Source organism: Alosa alosa, chromosome 11 (assembly GCF_017589495.1).
Source record: "Alosa alosa isolate M-15738 ecotype Scorff River chromosome 11, AALO_Geno_1.1, whole genome shotgun sequence".
Lineage (NCBI taxonomy): Eukaryota > Metazoa > Chordata > Actinopteri > Clupeiformes > Clupeidae > Alosa > Alosa alosa.
Window position 1 is genome coordinate 2475555 of NC_063199.1, and position 9801 is coordinate 2485355.

Below are 9801 nucleotides of genomic sequence, written 5' to 3' on the forward strand. Positions count from 1 at the left end.
GTAGGTAAGCTAATATTGCATTGCAATAGTCCAGTCCAAGAACCATGGCCTACACAAGAGGTTGTGTAGCATGTGAGATGGCGTCTGAGCTTCTGAATATTGTTGACTATAATTGAACATGACTGTGACAGGCTACATGCTCAGGGAAATTAAGTTGGTCATCAATTATGACACTAAGTTACTTAACATTTTAGCAGAGGTCACTGAAAATGAGCAAACTAGATTTTTATATGTTGGGAATAGCTAGATTGACTGGGATTAGGAGCTCGGTGTTCAAAAGACTCACCTGAAGGTGTCTATTTCAACCACACTGAAATAACACTGAGGCATGCAGAAATAGTGGAGTCATCTGGGTGGAAGACAAGTAAAGTCGAGCATCATCTGCATAACCATGATAGAAATTTCTCTGCAGCAGATGGTCTCACCTACAGGTGGGTCTCAACAATTTAGAATATTGTGAAAAAGTTCATTTTTACCCCCTAATTTAATTTAAAAAAGGGAAATTTTCGCTACATATATTTTCTATGGGGTTCAGGTCAGGCGAGTTGGCTGGCCAATCAAGCATACAATCAAGCATGGTCAGCAAACCACTTTGTGGTCCTTTTAGCACTGTGGGCAGGTGCCAAGTCCTGCTGGAATAGGAAATCACCATCTCCATAAAGCTTGTCAGTAGATGGAAGTGCTCTAAATTCTGGTAGACTGCATTGACTCTGGACTTTGACATTGGACCAACACCATTGCACCCCAAATTATCACTGACTGGAAACTTCACACTGGACTTCAATTTGGCTGTTGTGCCTCTTCACTCTTCTTCAAGATCTTGATTTCTAAATAAAAATTACACTCATCTGAGAAGAGGACCTTGGACCGCTGAGCAACAGTCCAGGGGCCAGTTTCCCGATAACGTTCACTCCTAGCAAGCTAAGGTAAACCTTACCAAAGTTGTTTACCTTTATAGTTGTGATTCCTGAACTGTCCCTTAGGAGTCTTCTTACGAAAAGCTCCTTACGTCCGACGTGCAAGGCACTGTCCACCCTGAAGGTGCTGAATTGGTTGACATCGATTGCTCAGAAATCAATTTTTCACTTCATGGGGAGGCATGAAAGCGGTATGAAAGACAGTGCATTCTTTGCAAAAAAAAACATTGCTCAAATATCGCCTCCAGTAACATTCAAGCTACTTCAACATGGATGAACGTATTAATAGCATACAATGATAAAAAGTAGAAATGAAATGATCTACCCTTAATTAACAAACTTTTCATAAGGTCTGTTGGGGGAAGCAATACGCAATCTGTCGGCATGACCAGCTAACCCCCTAACACCTTTACCCGTTATAGGCCTACCATCCTTCATCACTCCATATCAATAACTTATTTGAATAATAGTATTTAATTGTTGTTTTGTGCCATTGGTTAACATTAAACATAAAAGCAACCCCGCACATGAAACATTGTAGCCTAGAAGATGGTGGGGGAAAAGCAAGAAATAAGAGAATAGGCCTACAGCTTTTAATTATTATCAAATGTGTGCACATTATTTGTTTGAAAACATTTCCAGAAACAATTTTCTTAATTAGCCTACATAAAATCATTCCAACGTTGGAGGACAGTACACATTGGTCGTAGTGTTCCGTTTGCGTCAAAGTCCGAAATAGGGCTGCAGCTATCGATTCTTTTTGTAATCGATTAATCTAGCACTTTATCGATCGATTAATCGGATATTTGTTTTTTTTGCATTTTTAAACAACCAAAAACAAAATGCATAACGAAAATGACATTGCTGTAAAATGATCAAGCAATTGGCACAGAGGTATTTATTCTAACTCCAACATTTGGCTTCAAAACTAAGCCCATTTATTGCAATTGTTTATAAGTGCCAGTGCCAACAATTAAATAATGTTCAAAATGCTCTCTGTAAAATTGCAATCTCTTGTGCATGACTTAGTATGGACAGCTTTGTTGACCCAGCTATGTTGTGAAGTGATGGGAGGGAGAAGAGGGAAAGCAATTTAATGTATTAATATGCACAACAAGTTTCATGCTGTAATCTAGACCTGACATCAAAGTAAATATCTGTTTTATGTAGATTTCTACACCTGCAGCATTTGGCATTAGGCTACTAACAAATAATGTTACCATTACTAAAAAATAGCCTACCATTAGGCTACTAACAAATAATTTTACCATTAGGCTACTAAAAAAAAAATTCTGGGGTGAGCCTATTTGCTATGGTAACCTAGCAACCTGTGTGTGTACGCGTGCGGTGCGTGAGGGAAGATGAGGGTACATGCATGTGTAAGAAGGGGTTCTTTTTTAGTCATACTGTCTTGCAATTGAACGTGAATAAGTTTACTACTTAAAAGCATCAAAGCTAAACATTATTTCACGACATCACTACAAATACAGTATGTGATTAAAATCAGCCAACATCAATGTAGGCTATAGGCTACGTAGATAGATAGATAGATAGATAGGCTAGATAGATTGATTGATAGCCTACTTTATTGACGCTTGGTGAAACAGCATGGAGTTGCTGTTCTTTTCCTTTTTGAGTATGTAATGATCCCAAAACTTTACATGAAAACTTTACACATTCTCTGACATTTATGGACATCTTGACTCCGCAATCGCGCCAGCTAATAATAATTCAGAATGTATCACCAGAGAGGGTTCAAGGATCTTTGGTATCACGATTCACGCGCTAGTGGTGTGCTTCCTGAACAACGGTCCGTGTGGAACAATCAGATCCCTGCGCGCATAGTGCGCGTCATAGGAATTTAACGAGGCTTCGAGGCAGGGTTTTTGCCTCGAGTAATTTTTGTAATCGAGTTATTCGCTCACTCTTGCTCTTTGCCAGACCCTTAATCTTTCTAGATTATCAGGGTCTGGATTTTCCAGGCTAACAATAGACCACACTTCCAGACAAAGTCACTGTACCATTCAGTAACTCCTGCATTTTACATTGGTAATTAAATGACTGGACAGGCCTTTACCAGGCATGCCCTCTAAATAATCTATTAGCAGTGAGGTCACTTTTAAAGATTTTTTGGGGGACTTGGTGACCCCAAGATGACACCTTTGTCTGTAACTCTCCAATAGTGGTTCTTATGGAATTTTTCCCAGTCTTACCATCCTCCATACTGTATGTGGGGGCAAGATAACCTTGGGTCTTTGTCCAAGCATGTTTGTCACATTTTCAGTTGATTAGAACCATTTAATTATTGTTTTAACTGTAAATATAGGCCTAGGCATTTTCAACAAAGTACATAGTTTGTATCGACATTCCCAGACTTACAAATGTCAACACACTTTCTTTTTATTTAAATTTAGTGTATAAGTCATGAACTTCTGAAAGTTCACAGACACTTGTGATGTGATCACAGACACTTGCGGTGATTTAACGGGGTCCGAGCAAAATGAACATGAGGTAGCATAGCTTTTTAGTTTACATATGCTTTGATTGTTTGGGCCCAATTGTTAATTTCGGCTATCGGATTTCAAATCTTGAAAATGGGTTGTTCAAAGGGAAACAAGGATCCTGAAATTGGATTAGATCACATAATCTATTCTTGGTTTTGATCTGGATAAAACCTTTGTGTTGTTCAAAACTTTTGAGTTGGATTGGAATAAATTTGATCCATAAAATTAGGACTACCCTGTCCTGTAACGTTATAGTGTGCTAACCTCCACAACCCAACAGTATTCTAACAGTACTCTACTTTAGTGTGCTAATCTCCACAACCCAATAGTATTCTAACAATACTCTATTCTAGTGTGCTAATCTCTACAACACAATATTATTCTAACAATACTCTATTCTACAGGACTATGCATTTGTCGTGGATAAGATGTATTTGTGGTGGTAGGTGAAGGGGGGTGGGGGTGGGTTCTGTGTTGGAGTCAATAAGATGAACAGCCTATAATTATACAGCTATACTTGCCTTGCACGACAAGTTCTGACTAGTAGCTGTAACGTTATAGTGTGCTAACCTCCACAACCCAACAGTATTCTAACAGTATTTTATTCTAGTATGCTAACCTCCACAACCCAACTGAAGGAACTCTAGGGGGCGATGTGGGTTGAGGTAGAGTGAGTGTGTGGCAAACAGGCAGAGTGATGACACAGATATTTTTATGCGTATAAATTGAACAGTCCAGCGCCACCACCAGTTCAATGCTGGACATGCATTCATGCGCATGATCCTTGACTCTTTTGTCTGTTTTTCACAATTGAGGTAGCGTCTGAATCCTTGGACCATCCCGAGTTCATCGACCCCTATCCCGTCACTTTCCGCCATATTGGACCTCCGCCATATTGGATTTAGTCCAAACTCTACGAAAAGTTTCAGTGGTTACAAATTTCATCCGATTTTCACAGAACTTGACGGAGATGATCTTCAGACCGAGCCGCACAAACGATACTTGTCAGATCTTTCAAATTCCACTTTATTGGCCCATGACAGCCAAACAAATATGGTGATGAAGCCACAAAACAGGAAGTGGGCTAACATCTCGGTGACACTTTGAGTTAACATAGCAAATCTTGATACCATTAGTCAGGACACTGTCCCAATCACAGCAATTTTCATGGATATACATTGAACACACTAGCGCCACCACCAGTTCAATACTGCACATGCATTCATGCGCATGATCCTTGACTCTTTTGTCTGTTTTTCACAATTGAGGTAGCGTCTGAATCCTTGGACCATCCCGAGTTCATCGACCCCTATCCCGTCACTCTCTGCCATATTGGACCTCCGCCATATTGAATTTGGTCCAAACTCTACGGAAAGTTTCAGCGGTCACAAATTTCATTTGATTTTCACGGAACCTGGCAGAGATGATCTTCAGACCGAGCCGCACAAAAGATACTTGTCAGATTTTTCAAATTCCACTTTATTGGCCCATGACAGCCAATCAAATATGGCGATGAAGCCGCAAAACAGGAAGTGGGCTAACATTTCGGAGACGTTTTAATGTACGAAGTCCAAACATGGTACAGGGACTTCGTATCTGATTGTGAGGACACAGTAGGAAAATTGACATCATTTGGCCTCTATGGGGGCGCTGTAATACAGGAAGTGAGCTTGTATCTCAGCAACACTTCGATGTACAGTATGAAGTCCAGACTTGGTACAGGGACTTGGTATCTGATTGTGATGACTCAATAGGAAATTGCCATCATTTGGCCTCTATAGGGGGCGCTGCAATATAGTTAGTGAGCTCCTATCTTAGCAGCGCTTTGATGTATGAAGTCCAAACTTGGTACAGGGACTTGGAACCTGATTGTGAGGACACAGTAGGAAATTGGCATCATTTGGCCTCTATAGAGGGCGCTGTAATACAGGAAGTGGGCTCATATCTCAGCAACGCTTCATTGTATGAAGTCCAAACTTGATACATGGACATATTAGCTGATTGTGAGGACATGCAAGGAAAGTGGTCTCATTTGGCCTCTAGGGGTGCTGTAATAAAGAAAGTGAGCTCACATCTCAGCAACACTTTGGTGTATGAAGTCCAAACTTGGTAGAGGGACATGGTAGCTGATTGTGAGAATGTAATTTGGCTGTGAGTGCTTGCTCATGCCATGGCAACACCATTCCTGCTATAGCGCACTGCTTGGCCCCCACATTGCTGCTTGCAGCTATATTTAGATAGGAAAATGCTTCTGTTAGGTTTTGTATATAAGATTTTTATAGTGGTACCAATAATTATGAGCAATGTGTTTCGTTAAAAATATATATATTTGTTTATGAGATTTTCCTTTTTCTCAGAATAAATTTTCTTCCCTTCAAGGCTGGATTTGTTGGATCTGTGCTGAAGTCTCACACACACATGAGAAGGGATAGGAGGAGGGGCAGCCGGTGGATCACATTGTCTCCCTGGAGTGGGGAAAATTGCACAAACGCAATTAGTAGCACATTAACCGTTAAATGTTGGATATGCTAGCTGTCAATTTGTGGGATATCTGATATGGAAATATGTAAAATGCGTAATTTAACGTTTGCATTGGTTGAGTGATGGAGGCTAGTTTGATTGTTGGTGTAGTTGTGAAACATAAACGCGGTTATACCGAGCAAATTGATAACAGTAGGCCTACTGTAATTGTCTCTTTTGACTGTCATCCCATTGTGTTCTGACCATACTGACAGGAGCTAAGTTAGTTAGCCACAACACTAACGTTCGCTAATGCAATGGTTTGCTGATGGAAGATATACAGGGCACCTGTCTCTTATGATGCACCCTAAACACCAAGCTAGGACATTTCCAAGCTAGGACATTGCAAAGTTTTAGCAGCATTGAATCTTCACAGGTCAAAATGCAAGATGTTTGGATGATTATCATGTCTGCCATCAACAATGAAGGCTCCCTGTATGCAGTTTGCTTGCATAAAATGATTCTGTGGATTTTGCAACAACACCCCAACAAATACAAAAAAATGATGTGCAATAAACTGACATTTGGAATAGCTCAGGCTATTTTGGACTTGAGACTTTGAATAAACAAACGACAATTCCGGCATTCAAACCCAAATTGAAACGAGCGATATTCTAAAGGTCCCGAATAAGGACGTTTCAGAATGCCACACAGCTACAGAAAATGATTGGCAGACAGAGCGAGATGTCACTTATGCTGCCTACCAGAGACTGTTTTTACGTCACATTGTTGCAAATTTCATATAATGATGCATCATTCCACAAAATGGTTTGTCTTCTCGATCATGAAGTTATTCAATAGGCTTAACAATAAACATATAGCCTTAACTCAAAATAGCAAAATAGCTATTATAGGCTTATCATTTTTAACAGCATATTGAGTAAAAAATGTTACATGCGGCCATGGAATGATGTTTTTCCCTATCATCTTAATTTTAAAACATGCCTACGGGCTATGGGTTTCTACAGGAATAGCATATTTGAACGGGCACTGCAAGTATAAATTGCTCACAATGTAGTTTATGGCAATGTGGTTATCACATAACAAAGACCTATTGTATTCTTATTCTTTTCTAGTCTATACATTCTTTTATTTCTTCAAATGAATTACTGTAATATGAAGAGCCTTAGACATCTAGATAGTTAGGCCTATTGAAATGCATAATGCCTACCTTGATTAGAACCTTGTTATTGTGTTTGTTAAAAATGACTATTTACGCCGATATATCGGTGATCAGTGTGATCGAAATCGGTAGGTTATCAGCCTTCAAAATCCCATATCGGTCTGGCTCTATAGAAGATGGAGACAAATTGACATACACAATACGCATGCACACACACATCCACACAACCAGACACACACACACAGGCATGCACATACAAGCACAAAAGTTGAAAGAGTAGGGGGTGGAGTAGGACATGCAGACAAATTGACAAGCGGGAAAGGATGTACAAGACTGAGCGACGGTCTTATTTTGTACCGCTATGCGGTACATCTAGTTTCCTTTGCATTTTGCTGTGAGGCATGGCACGTGCCACAGAAATATTATTTCATTTAGTGAGTGAGATGTCATAGACTAATATGACCCCATTGAACAACGTGGGATGTGTGCCAAAATCTCTACCCGGGATGAAAGTCCTGAAAATGACCACAACAGATGACACTATTATCACACTACCACACTACTATTTTCCCTTTATAGATATCCCCATACATTTATTCCAGATTAATCTTCATATTAAGAGAAATACTTTTTGTATTACACTTTGCCTAAAAAATAAAATAAAATATGCAAATGAGGCAATATCTCATTAAATATGCGTACATATAAACCCTTGAAGCTACAGATTTTCTGAGGTGATCACAATGTTAAGTAGCAGGTGCGCGCACATCCAACTTACAGGTGCAGGGTAAAGTAGATCCGTGAAATAAAGAAAAAAAGAAAAAAGTAACCGCACACTGTTGCTGCTGCTCCCACGTGATTTATTGCACGTTTCGACCAATTTGTCGGACCATTGTGATCCCAATGTTCACAGTGACCATAATTAGAAGGTCTTAGAAGAGTGTAAGCATTCTGATTTGATATAAAGAAAATGGCTTAAAACAGTCAACCTATTACATATGTAACCTACACATACAACTGTGACATACATAAATTGCCAGTTATTTATTAACCTAATCGTTAAAAGCTTACATTTTCTACCTGTTCTAAATATTGCTGTCATCAAGCCATCACCTCCAACTTTTTTTTCTCCAACAAAAGCTTACTTGGCAGCCATAGTGACCTAAGGTCATAGCAGAGCACATGGCTGTAAAGCAAGATGACTTGTGAGATCAAGAAAAGTAAGGAAATCTACTCTTTATTCTTTGTGTTGGCATGTGTCTTCTTACGTGTCATTATCATGAGTTGTAGTTTTGTGTATTTAAATAATTATAATGACATTGTATGAAATAATCAGTTTTATATTTAATTTGGTGTGGATTGTAGATAGCTAGCTGCTAGTGTTTTTGTTTTGTTTTTTTTGCAAAATGGGGAAAATGTCATCACCAGATTGCATAGTCTCAGACTACAAGTTGATGAAGTTACAATGTCTTCATGTCATGAAGTTATTCCTCACAAGAACAGATAAGTTGGTACATACCAATTACTCATATTTGAAACCTTATTTTACAAAATTCCAAAAGATCTGGAGAAAGTGAGAGAACAACTTATCCACATCTACATCACTGACACTGTCATCAGGTGACACAGATGTCTTTGTGTGTCTATTATACCATAACAATTGTTCTGGCTCATCCGCAACTCAGGAGTGAAAAGATCAATATTACCACTTCACGATTTCTGCATAGCGATGGGAGACGAGCTCACACAGTGTCTCCCAGCACTACTTGTGCTGACTGGGTGCGATACAACCAGCAAAATATCTACCAAACTTGCAGCTCTGAACAATGTCCACAAACCAGACAACTCTTTTCTGATTGTCAACTGTCCACAGCTAACAGAGTGCAAAACAAATGGCAGAAACATTCTTGGTCAAATGTCTCAAACCATCAACGGATATGGAGACATTTGACGATCTGCGCATTGCTGCGTTCGATAGAAATGCCCTTAAGATGGACTTACATCCCTTAAGCTTGCACTTCAACTAATGCAAGAAAACATACAAAGCCTATTCAACAGCAGTGTTGGGTCCAAGCACCATTTACAGACCCCACCTTGATCTTAAATGCAGATGCTTATGGTTTTGTAAGAAAGGGCAGTTTATTAGTCCCTGAGATTGTAATCTCAAAATCTGAAGGTTTACCAGATCCCTGCTCGTGTGGCAAGTGTGCACACAAGAATGGGTGTCCCTGTCGGGTAGCTGGTATCCGTTGTTGCAAGTACTGCAAATGCAAGGGAGGCTATAGTTGTAAAAATCCTATCACTGAATGAGGTCTCATCATCATCCCCATACCTGGACTCAGTTGTGAAAGTTTTACCTTGCAACACAGGGAAAAAACCTGTTGTTTTGTATTTTTCACTTTCCAATGATAATAGCAAGGTTGGATATAAACTAAGTTTTTGCCCCCAGGCAACATTGTACCATTGCGGAATGAACATCAATATTTTACAGATATGTTATATTATAATAATAATAATACAAATTATCAAAGGAAATCATCAAAACCACTGTTATACTAGTTAAAAGCTCCACAAATCTCCCCAAACATTCTCCGGTACAGTATACAAACACACACAACCACACAGTTGTTGATAATACACCGGTAAATGTATACCTAATCAGTTGATAAAAATAAAAGGTTCCTAGGGTTAACCTTTAAAATTCCATAGAAAGTGCTTGTATTGGGGACATTTTTGA